At 41.3% G+C, this 26,215-nt stretch overlaps 1 protein-coding gene and 1 long non-coding RNA gene across 2 annotated transcripts in view; one reads left to right on the top strand and one right to left on the bottom strand.

The window, feature by feature from the left end:
* LOC310760630 overlaps nt 1–10,943 on the bottom strand; it is a 30,308-nt gene extending 19,365 nt beyond the window's left edge. The window contains exon 1 of the long non-coding RNA XR_014547082.1: nt 10,767–10,943. This is a non-coding gene — a long non-coding RNA (uncharacterized lncRNA). The remainder of the gene's footprint in view (nt 1–10,766) is intronic.
* Nucleotides 1–26,215, top strand: part of LSAMP (limbic system associated membrane protein) — a gene marked incomplete at its 5' end in the record, with an annotated part of 239,036 nt that overhangs the window by 110,767 nt on the left and 102,054 nt on the right. The window lies entirely within an intron of this gene.

The raw sequence follows: 26,215 nt of genomic DNA, 5'->3' as shown, positions 1-26,215 counted from the left end.
AAATGGCCTCTCCTGTTGGCTTGGAAATTTAAAATACATCCAGCCTTGGAGAAAACAGATCCAACTGATTTAAATCATACTTTAGAAGCCAGATAGGTTGTGCCATTCTTTGCACCTTGATGTTGCAAACCATAGAATAATAATGTCATCCAGGTCCAAGCAAACAATTCTATCAAAGGAGCTGTTTCATTTTATTTCATCCCTTTGCATTCACAGCCTGCAACCAAATAATTTTGATTGTACCTGCATAGACACATAGCTGTTCATTGTACCAGTTCCTAGGTTATTGTGTCAAAAAGGAGATAGGATGCATATGTAGACAAACAATTTTCTCACCTCAAACACTGTTTTAAAATAGATTAGGTGGTGCATTTATTAGATATAGTCCTACTGGTGTCCCTATTCAACTTTCCAAGCTTCACAGAGCTATCCTTCGGGTGGGTTAATGACATCTTTCACATTCTGCCAGGGTTGGATCTGATAAAAGATTCCTGCTTTTTTTCTTTGTGTTTCCCATTGTTTGGTGCTAACATGATGGATGCTAAATACCTTCTAAAATAGGGTTATATCAAGGCACCTAAACAAGCATATTCTGCAACTGTTGTCAGTCGCAGAAAATGAAGCATCGAACGCCAGCAAGTTTTCCTTGCAATGTTAAGAAATGAAAAAACCAAAACACCAACCAATGCCTTTTGATGTTGTCAATACAGCTATTGCATAAACAAAGAAGGGTCAACATTATTAATAAGCATAACATTTTTGTGGCAAAGGGCTGTAAGGATGATCATGAAACGAATGATAGAGGATCAGCATTTCCTGAAGAGCATATTTTGAGCTAATCTCATGCATACTTATTAATGAGAGTATTTTAACCAGTGTAACCTATTAGTAGCAAAAGGGCTGTAAGGATGATTATACGATGAATGATGGAGGATCAACATTTCCTGAAGAGCACATTTTGAGCTAATCTCATGCATAATTTACTTCAAAGCAGGGGCAATCTGTAGAAAAGGTGTACAAATCAATGCAAGTATCTGCAGCAGCTTCTTCACAGGGCATGAGTTGGCTGTAATTAAAGATCGGTAGGAGTCTTGCTCCAAATTCTAAGTTTATATTCTGATCGTAAATATTTGCTGTTTGTCCAAACACGTACAGGCTTTTATTCATTTGCTTAAGCTTTCTTGTGCAAGATATATGCATTCAACCTTTCACTTTAACAAACATTCACAAGGCAGCTTTCAGATAACAAAATACAAGTTAACAAAATAATAAAATGCAATAACTGATCAGTTATTGCATATGACACTGCAGAAATTGTAGTTTGCAAAGTTTGTTGCGACAAGCATTCTGAATATCTGCATGAAAAATCTAAAACAATAAAGAATCTTGTTATTATAATTTGGCCAATATCAAACCCTTTCAAGAGCATGCGTTATTTTAAACCCAGGATACTCTGAAGGCATGTCTTTTTAAATTAAAAAAACACCCTTTCCAATATAAATATAGAAATAAAGTCAAATCAAATGCAAGCAGGTTTCTTTACATCTACTGTTGCACTTGGAGATCCCTAGGATAGCTCTTAGCTCCCATGGCTGGAATTCTTATACTGTATGGAGGTCTGAGGAGCATTTAAAAACCCTTACTATTCATAGAGTTGTCACAAAGGTGATTAATGCATTCTTGAAACAATCCAGGGACATAAGCTATTGTTATTCTCATTTTACAGATGGATAGCATTGGCTTAAGGTTGGAGAGGATCTCAAGGCTACCCACTGAGTCCAGGTTTGAACAGTGGTATCAACCCAGATTTTCTCCATAGATACAAGATGAGAGTTTCATACTGTGCATTTCACCAGTGCATAAACCATGACACTCCACTGGCATCAAAGAGGGCAGTTTTCAACATTAAAGAGCAGCTCCTCTGATGCAGAAAGTTAAGACTGATGCATGAGAAACCCCACATAAATGTGTCATCATTTTCAGAACAAACTGGGCTTCTACATGTAAACATAGTCATATGTCCATGACAGATCTATGTAACTCCTAAATCTACACTGAGGCCACCTTTAGCGTCTCTGCAAATTAGTGCTCCATTCTTACCCTGTCTATCCTGCAAACCTGATCAGCCAGCAGACTTCTCCATTGTACTGAATGAGAGTTTGCACCACCAAGACATGGAACTAAGGGAGAACTCTCCAAGCACTGATGGACAATAAGTTTGCAATGAGGTCAAACATTCTATTGTGCTTGGTCCTCTTAAACTGAACTCACAAAGGGGGAAAGACCATCATAAATTCCCTCACACTGCCATGGTGGTTATTAACTTTACACTGTGAGAATATATTAAATGTGAGAGACATTTTTTGTGCAAAGTGAAGATAAGGAAATATATGCCCTCTATTAAATGGCATGACCCCTTCTTCATTTTTTTTCAGTGCAAAGTAAGAAACTTGGGGGGTATGAATAGTTCTGTCCCACTTGCTGCGGTTCATTGAGCTATACCTCTAATCGCTTTGCTCAAAAATAAGGCCAGAAAGGCCAACGTAATTGGCTCTCAACCACACAGATGGGACATTTAAAACAGTCTCCCAGCAGACCCACAGCTCAGTAATGGAGAAGATCCTCTACATACAGAAGGTCCTAGGTTCCATTATTGAAAGACCCCTATATGGGAAAGACATCATTTTCAAATTGTGAGGAGTGGCTTTCAGTCAATGTAAACCAGGGGTAGTCAACGTGGTGCCCACGTTGTTGGACTCCCATCAGCTTCAGCCAGCATGGTCAATGATGAGGAATGATGGCAGCTGTTGGGCAAATGAAAGACAGTGTGTCCTTCATTTGGTTCATTTATTTAAATATATTTAATTATTTAACTCTCCCAAGAAGGTATACAAGTAAAATAAAATAAAATACCACAATAATTTACAGCTAGTAAAAATAGACCATAAGCAACCATCTCCCCCCCCCACAAAATACCCCAAACACAGCACACAATTACAATAAAAAGCACAAGACAATAAAAAGGAGACGAAACAAGACCCAAAGGCCTACACCTAGATATATTCAAAATTAAATACCCCCAAACACATTGTATTTTAAGGCTGTTGTTGGTGGTTACTTTTTAAAAAGCTCATAATTATCAGAGGGCAACAGGCATTGGTACTGGTACCCTTGGGAAGCTGCATATGTCAGTATGCATGGCAGTCATTGGAGCATTCTAATCACTCCCCAGGTAAGCCCAGTGAGGCTCACCAGCATAGGGGCATTTTGCTAAAGGTCACCCTCAGACCCTGGTGCTGGTCTTCTTCAAGAGAAGAGAAAAGGTGCCTTTGAGAAAGAGTTATATGTGATTTGAAATGGGCGCAGCGGGCAGGCATTGCCCACTCTTTAAACTGCATCCCTGCTCAGCTCAGCTGTTCTCTTCCCTCTGTCAGATCATTGGTGAAAGTAGACCTTCAGCAACAGTTCCTACCTACCTGACCATGCAGCTGGCCATTTCAAGAGACAGGAGCCCAGAGTCATTGCAGCATGAGGAAACTTGTTTTCCATATATCAGGGTGGAGGTTGCCTCTGCTGCTGGGTGACTGACAGCAGCAAAAGCTTTCAAAACCTCTCTCTGCCGCTGCTTAAATTAAGAGTCCCTTAATGAAATGCACAGCTCCCCACTCCCAGCACCTCATGATCAGATTATTAGTGGCTGCTTCCCCCTGCTGCATAGGTTTGCGATCCAGGTCTAGAATAGTAGATGGTGTTGTATGCTGAGAAGTTCTGCAAAACTGTGAGAAGCAAATCCTGGAGAATCCAATTGCCCACTTAAACAGATCAGTCAAAGGAAAGTAACTGTTGTGAGTGAATGGCGAACTCTACTGTATCTTCCCCCCAGAGAGCCTGTGTTCCACTCCTGTTGCAACTACTTAGTTTGCAACTGTATATAATCTTTTAACCAGATAATGTATTTCCTTCCATTATCACAGATTCCATATCCCATAATGTTTCCATAAACCATATGTCCATGCAGTCTGTGTGTATTCATAGATAGATGTATCTGTTTTCATGCAGCTACGCAGGCACACAAGGGGATGTAGATGAGCCCTCTGGGATTTCAAAGAAAGCCTCATAAAATGAACCTGCTCCTCAACGGATGCAAATTGGTGCAGTTCATTCTGCCTTTAGGCCAATCTGACATCTGGCTAGTTCTGTCCCAAGTAATGGGTGATGCTATACTTCATGGGTATACCTCTTTAGCAGCAGAAATGGCTTGGGAAATTTAAAGAGTCCGAATCTTATTACTGTCACTGTGCTGAATCGGCACTGCTTTTATATCAAACTCCCCATGTACTTTTCATTATTTCCCAGCTATGCTGAATTAATACAATGATAGGTGTTCAAATTCATACCTGCCTGAGATCATTTAACTGGGAATGCATATGTCTGCATGCATGTGGGCTTTTGTAATTAATAGCATTCAAAACACTCTGCCCATCTTTGCACATAACTAAGCCCTGGTGTGAAATCAATTCTTGGGATGACAGCCATTTTGCAATTTGGCTCAAATTAAGTCTCCTTTTTGTGGAAAATTACAGATTTTGTGTGGAGGTGGAGATATGGAGAGGAGCGTCCTCTCTAAGCTAAGGTTGTGGGAGGGATGTTTTTGTTCTGGGGTTTGGTTGTGGGAGATAACTATCACCCACCCAACCTCCTACCCCTTGTGGCTGAAGTAATTTGGGAGGACATTCCCATTTCCCCTAGGATTTGTCAGGATTCGTTCAATGGTGATTGGCAGGGTCAGTATCAGGGATCATCATTAGCAGGCACTTGCTGAGAACTGCACGCTGTGAAGGGCCCAACAATGATCCCTGGACTTCCTGGCCCTGGTGTCCTTCCTTTTTGCCACTGCTGCTCATTCACCTTCCATCTACAAACAATGAATGGAATGAGATGAAGAAACAATATTTTCCACTTTCCATGGTGGTTGTGTGAACTAGGCCCTAAAGGAAGAGGGCAAGGGAATGAGCAGCAGACGTGGTAATGAGAAGGAGGTGGACCCACTCCCAGAGGCGAACCTTCCAAAGGCATTCCGCGCAAGCCTTCCCAAACCTGAATTGCCTTGCTAAACAAATTGACACAAGAATTTGTGGAGATGCTGATCCAATGGGGGGTGGGGTGGGTTAATGACATCACATTTTTACTTGGGAGGCTGGGAAAGACCCCAATTTGCCTGTTTGGCCACACACAGAACTGATGCACACTTCTGCCTTGCGCTTCTCATTTAGCCTTGTTTATAATACAGAAAGGGTGTCCAGTAGATAAGATTTCTGCATGTGTAAGCATCTTGTGTTTTGAATGTCACTGACTTCCAAAATAAATCACAGTAAAGCTAGAAAATGTCTGACAATCTCTTTTATTCTAGGTTACAATCTGGAATTTCTTTTTTTAAAAAATAAAAATAAAAATTTGATTTAAGCCATTTTAAAAAGAATGCTGCAGCATCAGAGTTTGGTTTGTTTGTTTGTTGAAAAAAGCTGAATTAATGGAAAGAATCCTGAAGTGAGTGTACCTGCTGCCAAAAATGTATCTAACTATCCCCCCCCACCTTCCTTATGATAAAGCACAAAAAAAAAACCCTGCCCCCAGAAATGCTAGTAAGGTCACTGGGTCTCATCAGCTTCTTTTGCAGCTCCATTAGCTAAGCCACAGATACACCAGGGACGTATCTGGCACAATAGTGTGTATCAGTATGACAACCTTACTGAATGGTTTGTGTTCAGACTGTTCGTCTTCAGTCAAAGGGTAAGCTTCCAGAAGAGACTGTGGGACTTGGAACAGGAATGAGCATTGAGGGGGGGGCAGCAGAAGGACCATCCATTATTTTGCTATTTTTCTGTGTTCAGCTCTTTGACTGTTATTCAGCTCCCTTCATCCAAACACCTATTCTGTTTCATATCATTTGATTGTATCTTTATGGCTCTATGGCTTTGTTGTTGTTGTTTAGTCGTTTAGTCGTGTCCGACTCTTCGTGACCCCATGGACCAGAGCACGCCAGGCACCTCTGTCCTCCACTACCTCCCGCAGTTTAGTCAAACTCATGCTGGTAACCTCGAAAACACTATCCAACCATCTCATCCTCTGTCGCCCCCTTCTCCTTGTGCCCTCCATCTTTCCCAGCATCAGTGTCTTCTCCAGGGAGTCTTCTCTTCTCATGAGGTGGCCAAAGTACTGGAGCCTCAGCTTCACAATCTGTCCTTCCAGTGAGCACTCAGGGCTGATTTCATTAAGAATGGATGCATTTGATCTTCTTGCAGTCCATGGGACTCTCAAGAGTCTTCTCCAGCACCATAATTCAAAAGCATCAATTCTTCGGCGATCAGCCTTCTTTATGGTCCAGCTCTCACTTCCATACATCACTACTGGGAAAACCATGGCTTTAACTATACGGACCTTTGTTGGCAAGGTGACGTCTCTACTTCTCAAGATGCTGTCTAGGCCTGTCATTGCCCTTCTCCCAAGAAGCAGGCGTCTTTTAATTTCGTGGCTGCTGTCACCATCTGCAGTGATCATGGAGCCCAAGAAAGTAAAATCTCTCACTGCCTCCATTTCTTCCCCTTCTATTTGCCAGGAGGTGATGGGACCAGTGGCCATGATCTTCGTTTTTTTGATGTTGAGCTTCAGACCATATTTTGCACTCTCCTCTTTCACCCTCATTAAAAGGTTCTTTAATTCCTCCTCACTTTCTGCCATCAAGGTTGTGTCATCTGCATATCTGAGGTTGTTGATATTTCTTCCGGCAATCTTAATTCCAGCTTGGGATTCATCCAGCCCAGCCTTTCGCATGATGTATTCTGCGTATAAATTAAATAAGCAGGGAGACAAAATACAGCCTTGTCGTACGCCTTTCTCAATTTTGAACCAATCAGTTGTTCCATATCCAGTTCTAACTGTTGCTTCTTGTCCCACATAGAGATTTCTCAGGAGACAGATGAGGTGATCAGGCACTCCCATTTCTTTAAGAACTTGCCATAGTTTGCTGTGGTCGACACAGTCAAAGGCTTTTGCATAGTCAATGAAGCAGAAGTAGATGTCTTTCTGGAACTCTCTAGCTTTCTCCATAATCCAGCGCATGTTTGCAATTTGGTCTCTGGTTCCTCTGCCTCTTCTAAATCCAGCTTGCACTTCTGGGAGTTCTCGATCCACATACTGTTTGACCCTTCCTTGTAGAATTTTAAGCATAACCTTGCTAGCGTGTGAAATGAGTGCAATTGTGCGGTAGTTGGAGCATTCTTTGGCACTGCCCTTCTTTGGGATTGGGATGTAGACTGATCTTCTCCAATCTTCTGGCCACTGCTGAGTTTTCCAAATTTGCTGGCATATTGAGTGTAGCACCTTAACAGCATCATCTTTTAAAATTTTAAATAGTTCAGCTGGAATACCATCACTTCCACTGGCCTTGTTATTTGCAGTGCTTTCTAAGGCCCATTTGACTTCACTTTCCAGGATGTCTGGCTCAAGGTCAGCAACCACACTACCTGGGGTGTACGAGACATCCATATCTTTCTGGTATAATTCCTCTGTGTATTCTTGCCACCTCTTCTTGATGTCTTCTGCTTCTGTTAGGTCCTTACCACTTTTGTCCTTTATTATGGTAATCTTTGTACGAAATGTTCCTTTCATATCTCCAATTTTCTTGAACAGATCTCTGGTTCTTCCCATTCTGTTGTTTTCCTCTATTTGTTTGCACTGCTCGTTTAAGAAGGCCTTCTTGTCTCTCCTTGCTATTCTTTGGAAATCTGCATTCAATTTCCTGTATCTTTCACTATCTCCCTCGCATTTTGCTTGCCTTCTCTCCTCCGCTATTTGTAAGGCCTCGTTGGACAGCCACTTTGCTTTCTTGCATTTCCTTTTCATTGGGATGGTTTTCGTTGCTGCCTCCTGTACAATGTTACGAGCCTCCATCCATAGTTCTTCAGGCACTCTGTCCAGCAAATCTAAATCCTTAAACCTGTTCCTCACTTCCACTGTGTATTCATAAGGGATTTGACTTAGATTGTATCTTACCGGCCCAGTGGTTTTTCCTACTTTCTTCAGTTTAAGCTTGAATTTTGCTATAAGAAGCTGATGATCTGAGCCACAGTCAGCTCCAGGTCTTGTTTTTGCTGACTGTATAGAGCTTCTCCATCTTTGGCTGCAGAGAATATAATCAATCTGATTTCGATACTGCCCATCTGGTGATGTCCATGTGTAGAGACGTCTCTTGTGTTGTTGGAAAAGCGTGTTTGTGATGACCAGCTTGTTCTCTTGACAGAACTCTATTAGCCTTTGCCCTGCATCGTTTTGATCTCCAAGGCCAAACTTGCCAGTTGTTCCTTTTATCTCTTGATTCCCTACTTTAGCATTCCAATCCCCTATAATGAGAAGAACATCCTTCTTTGGTGTCACTTCTATAAGGTCTTGTAAGTCTTCATAAAATTGGTCTATTTCAGTTTCTTCAGCACCAGTGGTTGGTGCATAAACTTGGATTACTGTGATGTTAAAAGGTCTGCCTTGGATTCGTATCGAGATCATTCTATCATTTTTGAGATTGCATCCCAGTACAGCTTTCGCCACTCTTTTGTTGACTATGAGGGCCACTCCATTTCTTTTACGGGTTTCTTGCCCACAGTAGTAGATGTGATGGTCATCCGAACTGAATTCGCCCATTCCCGTCCATTTTAGTTCACTGATGCCCAGGATGTCAATATTTATTCTTGCCATCTCATTTTTGACCACCTCCAACTTACCTAGGTTCATGGTTCTTACATTCCAGGTTCCTATGCAATATTTTTCTTTACAGCATTGGACTTTCCTTTCGCTTCCTTTACCCCTTCATGGATCACTGCCCCTTCATGGATCACTGCCTTGCCGTGGCGAAGGGGCTTGAAGAACTCAGAGAAGCTATGAACTACGCCGAGCAGGGCACACAAGATGAACAGGTCATAGTGGAGAGTTTTGACCAAACGTGATCCACCTGGAGGAGGAACCGGCAAGCCACTCCAGTATCCTTGCCAAGAAAACTCCATGGACAAAGACAACAGGCTCTATGGCTACAGAGCTATAATTAATTACTCAGCCCTTCTTCCCTTGTATTCCTCATTTCATTTTTTAAGTATTTTGAGTTCTTAAAATTACATTTTTTTCATTATGTTCTAGCCATGTTAATCTGCTGGAGCAAAATGGAAAGAAAAAGGGAATTGTGGCACCCTGTGGCACAACCCTATGCATGTTTATACAGAAGTTATTGTTGTTGATTTAAAAAAAAAAGACTAAACAGCCATTTTAATGATTGCCTTGTACTGCTTTTTGTGTTTTTATTTTGATGTACGCTGGCCTGATATGAGAGCTGCATAAGTAAATAACTACATTTTATAAATAACCACATAAAAATAAATAAATCTCACAGTATTCAATCAGTGTAACTCAGAAGCAGCTGCACATAGAACTGCAGCCTTAGAGACTGAAGGAACAATCCAAACCAAAGAACTACCAGATGAGCTGCAGATCTCCAGCTCAGCTAGAGATATGCTGCCATAACTCTTTCAGCCTGGGTTGGCCAGGGCTCAGCTGGCTGAGCTAAGACTTGTGAATCTTAGGCTGGCATAAGCCCTGGTGGCTGGATGTTTCAGAGGAGTAGCAGGACTAGGAGTGGGCCAGGGGCACTTACAGTGGATTCTAACTCTATCCAGCTTGATCTCATGACCTTGGAACCTGGCAGAATTTATACTGGCAGAAAGGGTGGTGTAAGTCAAACTCTCTTTTAAAGACTTGTTTCCCCTCTGCAGATTCCTATGGCAGTAGCCCTACTCCTGAACAGAATTTGGAATAGGGGTAATTTATGCCAGCTTTCTATACTTTTACGATTCCTCTGTGATATATTGTAGCTCAAGCTTTAATAGGCATGGCCAGTTTCCTATCTACACTTGAGAGTAGGAGGCAGCTAGCATGAGACCAGCCCACATTGATGAGAAATGTTGCAGGTTCCTTAAGTGCTTGATGTTTGTGACTGCCACCACATCTAATAGGATGGTGCATAAAATGAGGCATGTCTGAAATATTCAGAGAACAAGGAGTTCAGGTGAACAGAAATGCAATTGGATGCCCAAGGGGATGCATTTTGTGTCTGAATCACCTCCTTACACATTATAACAATTACTGCATTCAAATTATTAACATGGAGATCTGCATTAATGTTGAATTGTAACTCATGGTTTGGTGGGTGCTGTATCTTACTTCAGTGAGGCAACATTCTCTTTAGTAAGCATATACAGTGGTACCTCAGGTTAAGAACTTAATTCGTTCCAGAGGTCCGTTCTTAACCTGAAACTGTTCATAACCTGAGGTACCACTTTAGCTAATGGAGCCTCCCACTGCTGCCGCGCCGCTGCCGCACAATTTCTGTTCTCATCCTGAAGCAAAGTTCTTAACCCGAGGTACTATTTCTTGGTTAGCGGAGTCTGTAACCTGATGCATCTGTAACCTGAAGCGTATGTAACCCAAGGTACCACTGTATATAGCTGCCCTGTGAAGAGATAAGTCTGCTTCAAGATGGGTTTTATGTGTGTTAGTTCTCTCTCTGTCACCATGGATTTGCTTTGTGTGTGTTCATGCCGAGTGCAGTCTTATTATTAAATTAATGCATCAATATTGTTAGTAGATGAGACACCAGTTTCCTCTGGGCAGATGCAAAGCTCTCCACTACATAAATCATGTTTATGTGCAGAAACAGTGGTACCTACCTCTGCAATGTATTCCTAGCTGGTGTCATCCACTTCTGCCCAACTCAAGGCAGCACTTCTTCACTGAGAAAAGTGAGTGAAATCCCAACCCAGGCAATTTCTGCTGTTGTTGTGGGGAAAGAGACACCCAAAAAACGCCTGATACTAAGACTGACAAATCTACTGCAAAAGGCGGTCTGTCCATCAGTTGTCAAGAGCAGAATGTTCGGTATTCACTGCTTTCAGTGTTGTAAAGAGCTGGGGTAAATGAATTCCATGCTTCCATGGCTAGGCATGTCAACAAATACTTTCTACTGTGTGACATAGCATTTTAATGGTCATGTTGATACTCCTGTCCTTGCAAAGGCCTCCTGAAACAAATCTTGTTAGTTTCCCCTTCCCAAGGAAAGCAGGTCAGCTTGAAAGGGCTTGCCTTTTGTTTTTGTTGTTTGCATCCATCTGTCTGAAGAGTGTGCCTCTGGGGGGTGAAGCCAAATTGCTGCATTAGCAGACAGCAAGACCCCCTTCTCGGCCTCGCCAATATGATCCAAAGGAAAGCAGAGCAATACATATGGCACCGTCTCAGCTGTAGGAATTGCTGGACAGAGGCATACAAGGTGCCATCCAGCCATCTTAGGGACTCTACTGTCGATTGTGTAGGGTTTACTCCTTAGCCTTTTCTTCCCCCAATTATATCATGGAAAGCAGTGAAGATTCAGGATCAGAGTTTTCCTTCTCCTAGATGGGCTACTTTCCCAAGTTGATGAGCCCATCTGCCCCCTCTACAACACATGCAGAAACCATCTTCTTGGCCATTGGACCCACTATTTTTCTTGTTTGCTCAATCTGCCAGAACCTGTCCTCACATGCAGGGGAAGTCCCCAACTCACCGAGTGTTTGAGAGCCATCGGCTACCCTAATCTGGCTTAGCAGGCCAGTTAAAGTCATTTCCCGAGGTGTGGTCACTGTCACATGCTGATAGCTTCTAGGAGCCACAGGTGAGAGCTGAGCGCAGAGTGGGGACCAAAGGTAGACAAACTACCCCAGAAGGAGGTCCTATCCTTCCCCTAACACCCCTGTACATACATGGCAACTAACAGATAAAACATGGATTTGGAAGTTCATTTCAATGAGCATGTAATTTCATGTTCTGCCAGCATGGATGCATCAAAGAATGTATTTTCATACTGGCCACTCAAGAAATTCCTTTAGAAGTTAGGAAATAAGAAATGAAAACTGTGAAACAATGTTAATGGATTACAGGCCATGCATTTGTTGAACTGTTAGGGGTGGACAAACTGCAGCCCCTGGTGTAATGTGGCCCTTGACTTAATAACATGTGGATGGCAAGAGAGGAGAGAGAGATGGGAGGGAAGGAGAATCACACACAAAAATGAGACTTTGGCCCTTGCTGCACCCATAAACAGTATGTGCCTCCAGAAGGCTACACCTGAAGGAATGCAGCCTTCCTCATCAACAGAATTCCTTTCCAGTGGAGGCCCGCCTGGCACCAAGTTTGTAATGGTTTCAACACCAGGCAAAGACATACACACACCCGGGATTTTGGCAGCAACCAATGGGTGGTATTTAATTAAGCTTTACTCAGAGTAGATGTTTTGAATAAATGGACCTAACAGTAATGTTCATTATATTCCATGGGCCTACTTTGAGTTAATTTTAGTTCACTACTACCCAATGTTTGAATGTTTTTACTCTGATTATCTGATGGTATTCCATGCTGGTACAACTCAGAGTAGACGCGTTGAAATTAATAAACATGACTAAGTTTGGTCTATTAGTTTTAAAAGATCAGCTCTGAGTAGGACTTAGATGAATAGTTTTTAATTATGTATTTTTATTACTGCATTTTCATTTTGTTGTACATTGCTTTAGGAATTATCATTATGATTATTATTTTTGGCCATGAGAAGTGATTCATAAATTTGATGCTGTTAATCAGTGATGGCCAAACTTGGCCCTCCAGCTTTCTGGGGACTACAACTCCCATAGTCCCTAGCTAACAGGACTAGTGGTCAGGGATGATGGGAATTGTAGTCCCAAAATAGCTAGAGGGCCTAGTTTGGCCATCACTGCTGTAAATCAACTCAAAAGAAAAAGTGTTACCCATCCCTGATCTATGTCAAAGGAAACCCACTAACCTAAAGCCAACCAGCTAGGAAAATGGTCATCTCTGAGAAATAAATTTTCACTTAAGAGATCACCTTTCATTGATTAAAACACACACCCCTCTTAAACTAATAGTGCTTTTGCCAACCGAAGGACTGTCACATTGGAGCAGATGCTATTTGCCTTCACTTATATGCAGAGGAAGCTGGATGAGGAATTACATTACATTCTGTAAAGAACTGGAGGTGAACAAGAGTTGTGAATAAGTGGAGATGGAAGTTGGCAGAAAAGTCTCATGTTCTGCTGTGGAGATTTCTGTGTTTGCCATTGTTCCGAAAAGGTTATTAGCAGGCTGCAGTACAAACCGTCCTGAAGTGTTCGCTATGCTTTTGTCTGACTACAGAGTTTTTACAAGCCCTATTTTCTTTGAGAGCTGACAGCATAATGGTCCTGGACAAAGCCAAATTAACATCTGCATGTTCACTAGGGGATGGGCCAAGCTCTTTTATAGGAGAGAAAAAAGAAAAGCAATTCAGCAGCAGCCGTACAAAAGAGAGAGGGGGAGAGAGATTATTTTATTTCTTTGTGGTCCACAAGAAAGTGGCAGACCCCGAGTTGGGGTTATAACTTGACCACAACTTTATTAACATTTATAAGTATTATACAAAATTGAGAAAGAGCCTTGTGGCACCTTAAAAACTAAAAGGTTTTAGTTATTAATGAACTGGCATCCTTTTGAAATTATCAATAGAAACATTTTTCTTCAAGAAATGGACTAGAGATATTGTCCAATGCCACACCCCACCCACTGGTGTGAATGAGATTCAGTGCAACATGCTATATATTGGTGAAAAAGCCACAGTTCCAAAATGTGATAGGTACTGTACTGCAGTGTGAAAGGAACTTTAGAAAAACAGAAGTGCTAGCATTATAGTTAGGAAAACTAGTGCAATATTCCCCACATCTGAATGCACCCAATGTCTCCACTCCCCCATCCTTTCAACACATGCATGCTTCTGCCCCCCCCCCCATTTGCCCATGACAATGGCAGGAAAGAAGTGTATGCAGCACACTGCCCTAAATTTCATCACTTTTCTTTCTCGATTTTCTGGGTTAAAGCAGTTGCAAATGGATTTTTTTCTCGAAACAACACAGAATGAGTGCTAAACTTCCGCTAGATTTTCAGAAGTGTCTTTTACAGTGTGAAAGCTCAATGAGGGAAATATTGGGGAAATGGAATGAAGTTCTGTGTGAGTGCAGCCTTCGATTGATCAGTGGACGGACAGATGGTAGTTGCTCATGTTTAGGCCACACGTGAATAGGTACTTTCAGTAGTGCTTTACCTATTCCCAGGTTGTGGAATGTTCTCCCCAGGGAGATGTACCTGGGACTATCCTTCTCAGTCCCTAGGCACCAGGCACCCTGGCAAGAACATTCACCTTGTTTACTCAGGCCTTTGGTAATTCAGTTATCTTCTATGGTGATGTTCATTTTTAGTGGGTGGGTACAACTCGTCCTTCTGAATATTACTAGATTAATACTTTAGGTATTTTGGATTATACATTGTTTTATTATTTTCTGACTAATGCTGTGTTAAAATCTGTCCTCCAATTTCTAAAACTTTTTTTTTACCAGTGAAATAGACTTTGCATGTTTCTCTCTTTATACTTCTGATGGGTGCAGGACCAATATTAATTTATTGCTGTAAAGTAGCTATGAGTGTTGTATGTGTATGTTACAGGCAGGTAGCCGTGTTGATCTGCCGTAGTCGAAACAAAATAAAAAAAATCCTTCCAGTAGCACCTTAGAGACCAACTAAGTTTGTTACTGGTATGAGCTATCGTGTGCATGTGGTATCTGAAGAAGTGTGTGTGCATACAAAAGCTCATACCAATAGCAAAATTAGTTGGTCTCTAAGGTGCTACTGGAAGGAATTTTTTTTAATTTTGTATGTGTATGTTGTTATCTGCATTAAACATTTCTCCAATGCCTTCCGAGCTGCTGGTGCTTCCGGATCTAAAAAAGGCCCATGGGAGAAGTTACCTCATGAAGTCTTCCCCTGGGTTTTAATTGAAATGTGGGAAGATAGGAGGCACGAGCACCTGAGATCAGTGTGCTCACTTACTTTGTTTTTAATTCAAGTCTTTCTTTTACTTTAAAAGACGTTGGTTCAAATAGTTTTCTTTTAAAGTAAAAGCAGGGATTTCCCATAAAACAACAATTAAAAAGACTTAACTTTAAAACAACAGCAACCAGCAGCCAGGTATATGGAAGGCCCTTTGCACTTACCAGAAAGCTCGGTCGAGGAAGGACATCATTGAGTCAACAGGAAGTGCAGGCACCCAGGAAGGCTGCAGAGTGCAAATGCAATTTCTTTTCTCATAAACTTATGAAGAGCATTGGGGTGGGGGGATACAGGATAAATATTTGGCACAACAATAATAACTGAAGCAGAATACTGCTTCTCCCACCCATGAAGAGGACCAAATTCAACAAAGGGCCCTGGGGTATGTGGATGGGTGTCAAAATTTGTTATTGGCCCTTGAAAGTGCCTGGGTCCTAGGCTTTCTTCAGCTAAGGACCATGGTTAGACTGATTGTAGCAACAGGTAGGCATATCTTCAAGAAAATCTGTTTTAAAATAGCTGCACAGAAGTATAATGTTTTATTATTTCTATAGCACCATCCATCTCTACTGTGTTGTGTAGAGTTTCTTAAGCAAGGACAGGTTCCTGCCCCTCAAGCATTTTACAATCTAATTATTCAGCTCTGGATGGCATAGAAAAAATATTCTCCAAATGTCTTAGTAATAGCTTGTTAATGGCAAAAAAATGATCTAGATGTTTATATGGTTTAATACAAATGGATATCCATTTCATCCAGATATATTTTTTTAATGCAGTGTCTTAGTTTTGGCATCTCTGTGGTTTAGGGCAGCCATCCCTTTCAAATCTTGAGTCAATTGTTATTGTGGACTTGGCATGAGCCATACAGACCAGCGATGGTTTCAAATTCAATGATTACTAACCATGATGGCTAGGTTCCACCTCCATTGCTGGAGATAGCATGCCTTTGAATGCCAGTTGCTGGGTCACAAGTGCGGAAAGTGATGTGTTCAGGTCCTGCTTGTGGGTTTCTCATAGGCATCTGGTTGGCCACTGCAAGAACAAGATGCTGTAATATATGGGTGGGCCATTAGCCTGATCCAGCAGCCTCTTCTAAGTTCTTAAATTTATTTGCTTGCTTTCTTGATCTGCAAATTCTTCAGACTTTTATTACTTGACCCCTGCCCTTGTGTCTACAACTTCCCAGGATGCCAGTGTTGGGGGGGGGGAGAAACAATTTTTTCTAAACTTATATATCAAAAAACATTAATTAAAAAAAGATTTTCAGACATGGAGCAATGCAGTAGATGATCCTGGCTGCATTCCTAACCTGTTTGCCTAACCTGCTTAGGTCCTGGTGAATATTAGCTATTCATTCTCAGGTTCTCTTTATGCCTTCTATTAGATTTTTACTTTCATAAAGCATTAATCACCTAATATTAATTTGAAACCCTCCTCCCCTCCCCCCACACTATTGTCCCTTTTACAACTGCCAGATATCTCCTGGTACCATGGTATCACTTGTTAACACTGCATTGCTGCCTGCTTTTCACTGCAAAAATAAGAGGAGTAGTGTGTGGTACAACTTCAGACAGTCACCACTATCAGGAATCCTGCCCTGACCTCTGGAGACCCCTTTTTGTGAGAGAATCCAATTTGTTGATGCACATGCTTGAGTGCCTCACAGCTTGCCCATAAGTTTGCTTTTGCTAAATCAGTTGCATATGAAGAGCTTATTAAAATGTCATTAATGGCAACCATATAATTATCATTAAGTTGGTTATCTACTAGGCACTGCGTTGGTTCCTGATATGAGCGCAGGCACTGGCATTCTGATTTTAAAGTAACATCGTGTCTGTGCTTCAGGACCTGCTAACTGTGGTGACTTCTGTTTTATATATATATATATATATAAAATATTTATTAGGGTTTTACAAAAAACAGAAATTTACAGAATAAAAGAACAAGAAAAAGAAAAAAAGAGAAATACAAAAAATACAAAAATACATAGAAAGAAAGAAAATACAAAATACAAAAAACAAATAAATAGAAAAAGTTAAAAACAAATCCATTTTTTTGAAATCTTTAAGCTCGTTTGCTTGTTTCCTTGACCTCCTCACACCTCCCTTTTTTGTATTCCCGTTCACATAGTCAGTTCAGCAAATCCTTACCCTCTTTCATTTATCTTAACGCTGTATCTTAACATATTATAACTCTATATTTTCATCCATTATCAATCCATTTTTACATATTCTTATTAGCCTTTTTGCTAATGCCACTTAATTTCAATCCAACATCATTTTAACATTCATTAATTTTACAATATTTCTGCAAATAGTCTTTAAATTTCTTCCAATCTTCTTCCACCAACTCTTCTCCCTGGTCTCGGATTCTGCCAGTCATTTCCACCAGTTCCATATAGTCCATCACCTTCATCTGCCACTCTTCCAGGGTGGGTAGATCTTGTGTCTTCCAATACTTTGCAATGAGTATTCTTGCTGCTGTTGTAGCATACACAAAGAAGGTTCTATCCTTCTTTGGCACCAATTGGCCAACTATGCCCAGGAGAAAGGCCTCTGGTTTCTTCAGGAAGGTATATTTAAATACCTTTTTCATTTCATTATAGATCATCTCCCAGAAAGCCTTAATGTTTGGGCACGTCCACCAAAGGTGAAAGAATGTACCTTCATTTTCTTTACATTTCCAACATTTATTATCGGGCAAATGATAGATTTTTGCAAGCTTGACTGGTGTCATGTACCACCTGTATACCATTTTCATAATATTCTCTCTTAGGGCATTACATGCCGTAAATTTCATACCTGTGGTGCACAACTGTTCCCAGTCAGCAAACATAATGTTATGTCCAACATCTTGTGCCCATTTAATCATAGCAGATTTAACCGTTTCATCCTGCGTATTCCATTTCAACAGCAAGTTATACATTCTTGAAAGTATCTTAGTTTTGGGATCTAACAGTTCTCTAACTGTGGTGACTTCTGAAGAGCCTGAATTTACCAGCCTCAAGAAAAGCTCCCACAGGGGGATTTCCACCTACAAAAATTCTGAGAAAGGGCCATATACCAGCTTGCATCAATATCCAGGCTGGACAAGCACCCTAACCCATCTCCAAAATAGGGAGGAAGAGTTTTCTTTCTTCTCATCAGTGTCCCTTGGAAAGACTACAACTCCCAAGAGTTGCTTATCTGGACGCCCTAATGTGCTGTGGAGTGCATCAGGGTGACAGAGAAAAAAGGAGAAAGAGAAGTCATTTTCCTGCTCTTTCCTCACTGCTCCTGCCAGCAAACTCATCCTTAGAAGGGTGACAATGCAGGAGGTGTTTGGGGTTGAAGAGTGGCAGGAAAGAAGGCCCAGTTATTCCCCAAGCTCACCACCCCCCCCCCCCGATTGCTTTGAGAAGTAGTTTATCAGCTTTTTTCCCCAGGGAGAACTAAACCCTTTTACAGGTTAATCTGGTGAGCTCACCTAGCCCTATAGGTTAACTTACCTTCGCATTTGATTTAGGCAGAGGATTGTATTTAAGATATCCATCCAGTTAAATAAATAAATTTAATTCTGATTAACAGAATTTGATTCTTTGCTGGATCTAGTTATGGAGAAAGGGAATGATTATAGCTCCATCACCAAAAATGTTCAGCTAAGGTTTTTGCAGAACAGGTTTCGGGGGGAAATATCTGCCTGAGATTCAAGAGATGTAATCTTTTGCCAGTCTGGATGGACAGCAATGGGCTCAGTTACTTTGAAGTGGCTGATAATATATCCATGTGGTGCTCATGAGTTAATAAAGTGTCACTGTATTTCATTCCACTCTCCACCCTTATATAATTCCTCCCTGGGTGAGACCCACCTCCGTCTGAGCTCACTATACTGCAAGGCTTTGCGGTTTTAATGTGGTCTTGTATAATTTCATGGCTAGTATGTGTTGCAATGATTTTATGTTTTGTAAGCTTCCTTTGGCTTATAGTAAAATGGGGTTAAAAAGGGATTGACTGATTGACAGAAAAATCAAAATGGGTTGCTGATGTAATTGAGTGGAAAGCCACTTTGAAAGGGTAGGGATTAGCGGATCACTGTCAAACAGGGAGGAGTTAGCAGTGCTGTACAGGGTTAAACAAAGTCTTCCATGCTGTGACATACTTTGCTTCCCTTGCCACTGTTTTGCTGCAGTAAACTTTTGAATGTGTATAAAAAATCTGGCTGTATCTGTCATAATAGAGACCACTTGATGAAAATGTAGTCTTTAACCATCTTAAATAAGATATGAGCTCTTCTGCAAACCTGTGTGCCATGTGGCATGATTGGCAGTCTCTGATCCAGCATATAATAGATTATTAAGTTGCAGGTCACAACTGGGGTGCATCATTAGCAAGCGTCGCCATTCAGACAATGGGAGACGCAGAAAAGAGAAGGGGAAAGTTTGTATGTTGCCTGCCCTGGTTTCATTTAGCCATGGGCAGCCATTCTGTTTGAGTAAGACTAAAATATTCCTATTTGCAAATACATATATATTGCATTGACCTGTCACTCAGGATTTACAGAGTTGTCTTTCTTATCAGAACACAAAGACAGGGGAAGACATTTTACGTGGAATGTCATGTGTCAGTCTAGGCTTAGATACCACAGTAATGGGCACTGGAGGAATGTCAGAGCAGGGGAGAGAGGAAGACGAAATAAAAGCCAGCTCAGAGATATAGTGGGTATCTAAAATGAAGAGAAGCAGGTACTTAAGTATCCAATCAACTGACAATAAAAGAGGAAGCGTGAAATCGTTTCCAAGGAGCTGCAGCAAAGGCCTGAAGTAGATAAATAACAGTAGGTATAGATAATGGGGACCAGCTTGCAGCTCTGTGGTTAAGTGCACAGTCTGATGCAGCTCTTCCCATGGACTGTAGATATCATGCCTTCCGACATTCCATAGATAAAAAGACAGGCATCTTTGTATCACCCCTGCTCACATTCCATAGATTATTCTACAAGCCCTGCCCATCTTGAAGGCTCTTCACTACCTGAACTGTATGCTATATTCATTATTCTGCAATAGACCCGTCCTCCACTGATATAAACACACATTGGTTGATGGTTCTTTGACCAAATCGCATACTTAAAATATATACTTTTACTTCTGTATGTGAACAACAATTTAAAATATACCTCTGCATCTGCAGCGGGTGTTTTGCATTGATGCATATGCCTTTACTAACAAATAATGATGAAAACACACCCCTTTGTCCATCCCAAAAGGGCTGAGCTGCTACCAGCATTGCATGCAAATACTTGGAGAGCTTCTACCTCTACCTGCCCTGCAAGCCTTTCCACACACACACACCACACCCCCATAAAATATAGATATACTTTGCGGTAAGGGAAGGTGGAAATCTCAGCTTTGGCATTCCCAGTCCCCAAATGGAATTGGACTGGAACTTGTATCCCTGGCAGGAAAAATCTTGCGCAAAGCACCATTTTCCTATTCCGAGTGCTAGAATGTTTAGACCCAAGTCTCATTCCCAATGGGAAACTGAGCCAAATTTTATCCATTCTCCCACACAGTCTTCAGCTATAACCCTATGCATATTTATCTGGGAATGAGTTCCAGTCATTTTTTGTTAACAATTATAGCATTATGCTGTTATTTTCCTGGGAAGGGATCTGAACTTTGACAAAAGTTGACTCTAATCATTCTTACTAGCAACTTGAACAAGCCATCCCTCCACAACAACATAGAGGCAAGTTAAGCACAGCGATTTAGTTGAGAAAACAGAGATTGTCCTTAGCAAATAGGAAGAGGTAGAAAATATGAGAGATGTGGCTCGTCTGTGGCCAAGTTCCAGATGTGTTTGTATGTGTGTAAAGCCTCATTATCAAGAAGCCTACTCTCCCTGGAGCTTCTCACTGCCCCATAGTCCCTTCCCAGCTGCTTCTGAATCTCTTTACTCTGGAGTCACCTTCTCTGTCTGCTTTGTCAAACTTTTGTTTGGTCTCTTGCTGACAACTCTGCCTTTCAGGGATGTGGGAGGGGGTTATTTTTCCTGTGCCCTCTTCTCTTCATTCACTTTACCTAGCCAACAAACTCCCCACATGCAATGAAGTGCCTGGCACAATTATTCCAAGCAGTGGGGATCTCACAGGGGAACCGCACCAGTTAACATGTTAAACCAAAAGGAAACAGCAGGCCAGAGCGTTCCATGCTCTAGCATAAAAAATGGATGATCTAATATTTTATTCATCAAATTCCCCTCTTCCTTTTTCTTTCATTTTTTTTTCCTCCCACAAGATCACGCTCCAGCTCCTCTCACGCTCCTTTCCCCTTGTTCTTGATAATGATGGCTGTATTATGCAGCTTTCCTTTAAGTTGCCTCTCAGCCTCCCCTTTTTAAATGGCAGCACCGAATCTTTATCTCCTGGGGGATTGTTTCCTAATCTCTGCTGATTCCGGCAGCTCCGCCTCCTTGTGACTGGGCGGGCCATATGCAGATACATTCCCATATGGCATTAGGAACATTAGGAAGCTATAAGCTCTTTGAAACTTTATTCGCTCACTCAGCAACTCCAGCAGTGCTCCTGCTACATTTGAAGGGGCATAAAAAGATGCTTAGCGTCACAGTGAGTGGGTGCCTACAGTGAAATAAAGGTATTAAAGGTATGCATTCACTTGCCCATGGTCCATCACTAATCTAGCATCCTATCTAGGCCGTAATAAGTGGCAAACGTCACACTCTTGGGCCTGAAAAAATCAACATTCCTGTGTGTGGCTAGTCATTGCTTCAGCTAAAACAAACAAGGAAATGTCTTCCAGTGACAAAGGAACTGCATGTGGAATTGTCACTTGCTGGTAAAAACTCTGTTCCACAAAGGAATGCCGGTCCGTAGCAGGCTCAAAAATATATCTTGCCAACATTAATTCCAAAGGGGCACAGTGGCTGTAAATCTAGTCACCTTCTTGCTGTCTTCTCTATAGGGAATCTGTTGGTTCCTTAATATGGTTCCTGTGCATTCTTCACATTTAGGGGTATTTTACACGTGCATGCATTTCACTTGACTACTCATTGTTTCATGATGTCCAGATGAATGGGTAAACCAATTATACTGAAAAGTATTGTGTTTGTAATGGTATGAAAGTCCTGTTTGTGGCGTTTTGGTCCACAATGGCCTGTTCACTCAGGCAACCCACCTCTTGATGCTTCTGTCATCAAGTGAAGAGTACCTGTACTGTCAACTGGCCTTTTCACCACCTTGACTTGCTTTTACCAGAACCTTCTACCTGGTGCATTTCTTTAGAGCGCATGCCTCCAAAAGTCATCTGCTCCCAACTCTGGCACCAATGGTTTGGATTAGGCTGTCAGTTGAATGTAGGTCCCACTGAAATTGATGTGAAAAATTAGTTACAACTAAGTCAAAGGACCTAGATTTCAATGGGAACTAAGTTAAATTAACTTAGCCTGGATCCAACCCAAACTATGTGACATAGCTTGCACCACTTGATGTGGGAGGGTGGCACAAGGCTGCCACAATTCTTTTTAAGTATCCTCCCCCCACCCCATGCTGCTTTGAATTCACCTAGAGGGAAGCCTACTTTCTGACCTCTGCTGATCTGAAACAAGGAAATACTATAAATCATGGGTAGGCAAACTAAGGCCCGGGGGCCAGATCTGGCCCAATCGCCTTCTCAATCCGGCCCACGGACGGTCCGGGAATCAGCGTGTTTTTACATGAGTAGAATGTGCCCTTTTATTTAAAATGCATCTCTGGGTTATTTGTTGGGCCTGCCTGGTGTTTTTACATGAGTAGAATGTGTGTTTTTATTTAAAATGCATCTCTGGGTTATTTGTTGGGCCTGCCTGGTGTTTTTACATGAGTAGAATGTGTGTTTTTATTTAAAATGCATCTCTGGGTTATTTGTGGGGCAAAGGAATTTGTTCATTCCCCCCCCCCCATTATAGTCTGGCCCCTCGCAAGGTGTGAGGGACAGTGGACTGGCCCCTTGCTAAAAAAGTTTGCTGATCCCTGTAAATCTTCCCCACATTTTCTGGTTTGTCTTCTAATTTTTGGGGCCATTTGTTGAACTTCCATAGTTCTTACACATGGGTAGTATAGTGAATGATGTGGCAGCATATTATTTATAGTGCTTAATCATGCACACATTAATTGCCCATACCTGATATGACCAAGACTTTAAAATATTATGAATTTATATCATGAATGTTCATTCATGTAACACATGCAAACTCTGAAAACATTCTCGTTTCTTCCTGGATGAAATTGTTGGTGTTTCCAGATGACCTGTTTATTGAGCATTCTTCCTGATTTGTTTGCAGGGAGACTAGATGACATTTGGTATTTAATGAGCAATCACCTTGATTTGTTTGTGGGGAGGATAGATGATATTACAGAAACATAAATGGTCATCCCACACTTTTTCCCGTGACTTTCCTTATTGCAAGGAGTCCAGTCTTTTGGGGAGGCACAAGAGCTCCAAAATGACTTCAATTGAGCAACCTGAATTTTGCCAGTATGTGATTGTCTGCCGCCCCAAAATAGTGACAGTCTTGAAGTGCCCTGTGACCTATTTGATGGATTTTGGTAATCCAGACCAACAGTTTTGAAAAAAGTGAGAGACTGCCTCCCCTTATTTCTAATAAAGCCTTCTAACAGAGTCTTTTTATCACCTCCTACCCCTATGGAATAATACCCTTCCATTAGGGTTGGCCGAATCCATCTATTTCTCATCAGTGTCACTTCTCCTTGCATTCTTCCTTAGGCCCATTCCATCCTTCATCTGCATTAATTAACTAAGTTTGATGGATTTTTTTTAAAAAAAACTCTTTAGGAAAAACATACCTGGGGTGGATTTACCTGCCGTGTGATTCTGGTCCTTCACGTCATTCCAGGCAATATTTGTTGTTTTTGTAAGCACACATACACCCCAAAACTCATTTCTCTCCCATGCCCTTTGTTCATATTAATTATATTTTAATGATATTTTATGGACACATGCTTTCCTTCACCATCTTCTGTGGATGACACCACTGAACTCATATCAGGACCTTTCGAAGTCAGCCACCACTTGTACTAATAGCTGTGGGTATCCTGAGCACACACAATAATGCAGTCAAAACTTTTTCTTTCTTTTTTCTATTTTTGGCCAGTCACAACAAAGTTTTGCTTGTGGAAAACTGGCTAGCAGGACCTGAGCACTGCAATTTCCATTAACTGGTAATTAGAGCCCTTACTGCTTCTGATCATGGAGGCAGAACACAGACCTTATGGCTAGTAGCCACTGACAGCCTGATAGGACTGAGAGCAAATTGGGCAAATTCACTGAGAGGCCAATACCCCCTGCAGAAAGGTTCTTCCACATCAAATAGTTGAAATATTGGCAGAGCAGCATTATACTAGTCATTAGAACACTCATTTAAAAATTAGCAATCCCTCTCTCAGCTAAAACAAAATGGAGGAACAGCAGAATAAGCATATTAAAAGACAATTTGTCCAGTCATTTGGGCAAGTAGGTTTTTCATGACATCTCCAGTTTTTGTATGCAAAGAAATCACACAGTTCCAAGTCCTTTCAAATTCATGCTGTGCGACACTGAAGTCCTGCCTTATAACACCCAATAAATAAAAGTTCTTAGCTTTCAGGTGTTGATACAAGGCCCAGGAATATAAAGCCACTGTGAAATGACAGCCGTGGAGTGCATGTTCTGACATTTGAACATGAGGGTCTTTAAAAAGAAGCACTGTTTAGCATCTCCTCTGTACAGCCACTCTCTGCTCCTTGAACGTCTGTAACCCTCACCAGAACTTTCTTTTTAGTCATGTCAAAGAATGCCAGTGTCCTTACATTCACTGAACACCAGCACTGCACTGAACTTGTGGTAGGGTAAACATATCTTCACCTGCTTGACAGGTGCTTTTAGTAATCAGAAAAGTCATGCTGATGCTTGGTTGTCTTTCCTTCCTTCCTTCCTTCCTTCCTTCCTTCCTTCCTTCCTTCCTTCCTTCCTTTTTTGAGCATTCATTCAGACATTGGATTTGTCTGTTTGTTTTCCCACCTTTTGGAAATGGTGTGAAAGAAACACATAGTCCATTTGTACTTTTCCCCTTAGGAATTACTTGACTGGCTTACCATTCTGTTCCCCATTGTCACGGGGGTGTATTGCAGAAACTAATCCTGTTTTTGAGTTTAGAAACATCCCTAGAAAGTGCTGCAGCCAGTTGAAATAGATGGTTCTGGTCTAGGCAGCTCAATGATCTGACTCAGTATAAGGGAGCTTAATGTGTTTGAAAGTGCTTTTATATCAGGGGTTTTCCCATTGCCAAGGGCAACTACCTTTCCTGCACACAAGTAATACAGTGTATGGTGGACTTAGTTGCCAATTCCCCCTTTACAACTCATTTCCAGCCATTCATATCCTGAGCTGAGTAACACATATACATTCATCTTCTGTAAATTATTGTTGTTATTATTATTATTATTATTATTATTATTATTATTATTATTACTATTATTTTGCATATATTTGTTTGAAGTAGTATGATGATGATGATGCACAAAGCAACATGCATGAGGTGCATGATGGGGTGCAGAGACACTGTCATGCACAGCAGTTTCTGTAGAGTTGCAAATACCTCTCAGGGTTGGAGGTTTCGTCAAAGATTTTGGCAGATTACTACCGCATTCTAATATTCCACGGAATGCTACTTGTGTTTGTCAATGAGCATATGTCATACTGCATAGCAGCAGAGACATTTGTCTGTATGTTATATGTCTTTCATCCTTGGATGTTACTGTGTTACTCTGATTCTCCACCTTTTGACACCTTCTCTGCTGTTGCATGTGATAAGATCTTGCACTGCTGTGCTGAGATTATATTGTCAGGTATAGGGTCAAAACACATTAGTTAATGGACTGTATCTCCCTCTTAAGAATTTATCAATGCAATCATAGGTCTTTAGGCCTTGGAAGGATCTGGCAGTGGCAGGTAAGAACAGATTGGTTCATCACCATTGCAAATTATTACCAAGTTGTACTGCTTTAGAAGATTGTCCCATATACTACAAAGCTGAGGTGACAAATTATGTCAACATTGCTGGTTGGCTTGTATGGGTGGTAAAAACTGAAAGTTGGCTCTGTATACCTAGCATTGGGGGAAAGTACATTTGTGTGACCAGGTGGTGACAGCCCCAATCCCCAGAGATCATAAGGAAGGAATAAAGACTCT

Source organism: Podarcis filfolensis (genome assembly GCF_964270895.1).
Source record: "Podarcis filfolensis genome assembly, chromosome: 4".
NCBI lineage: Eukaryota > Metazoa > Chordata > Lepidosauria > Squamata > Lacertidae > Podarcis > Podarcis filfolensis.
Note: the sequence above shows the minus strand (reverse complement) of the source record. Positions and strands in the feature narration are given on the sequence as shown.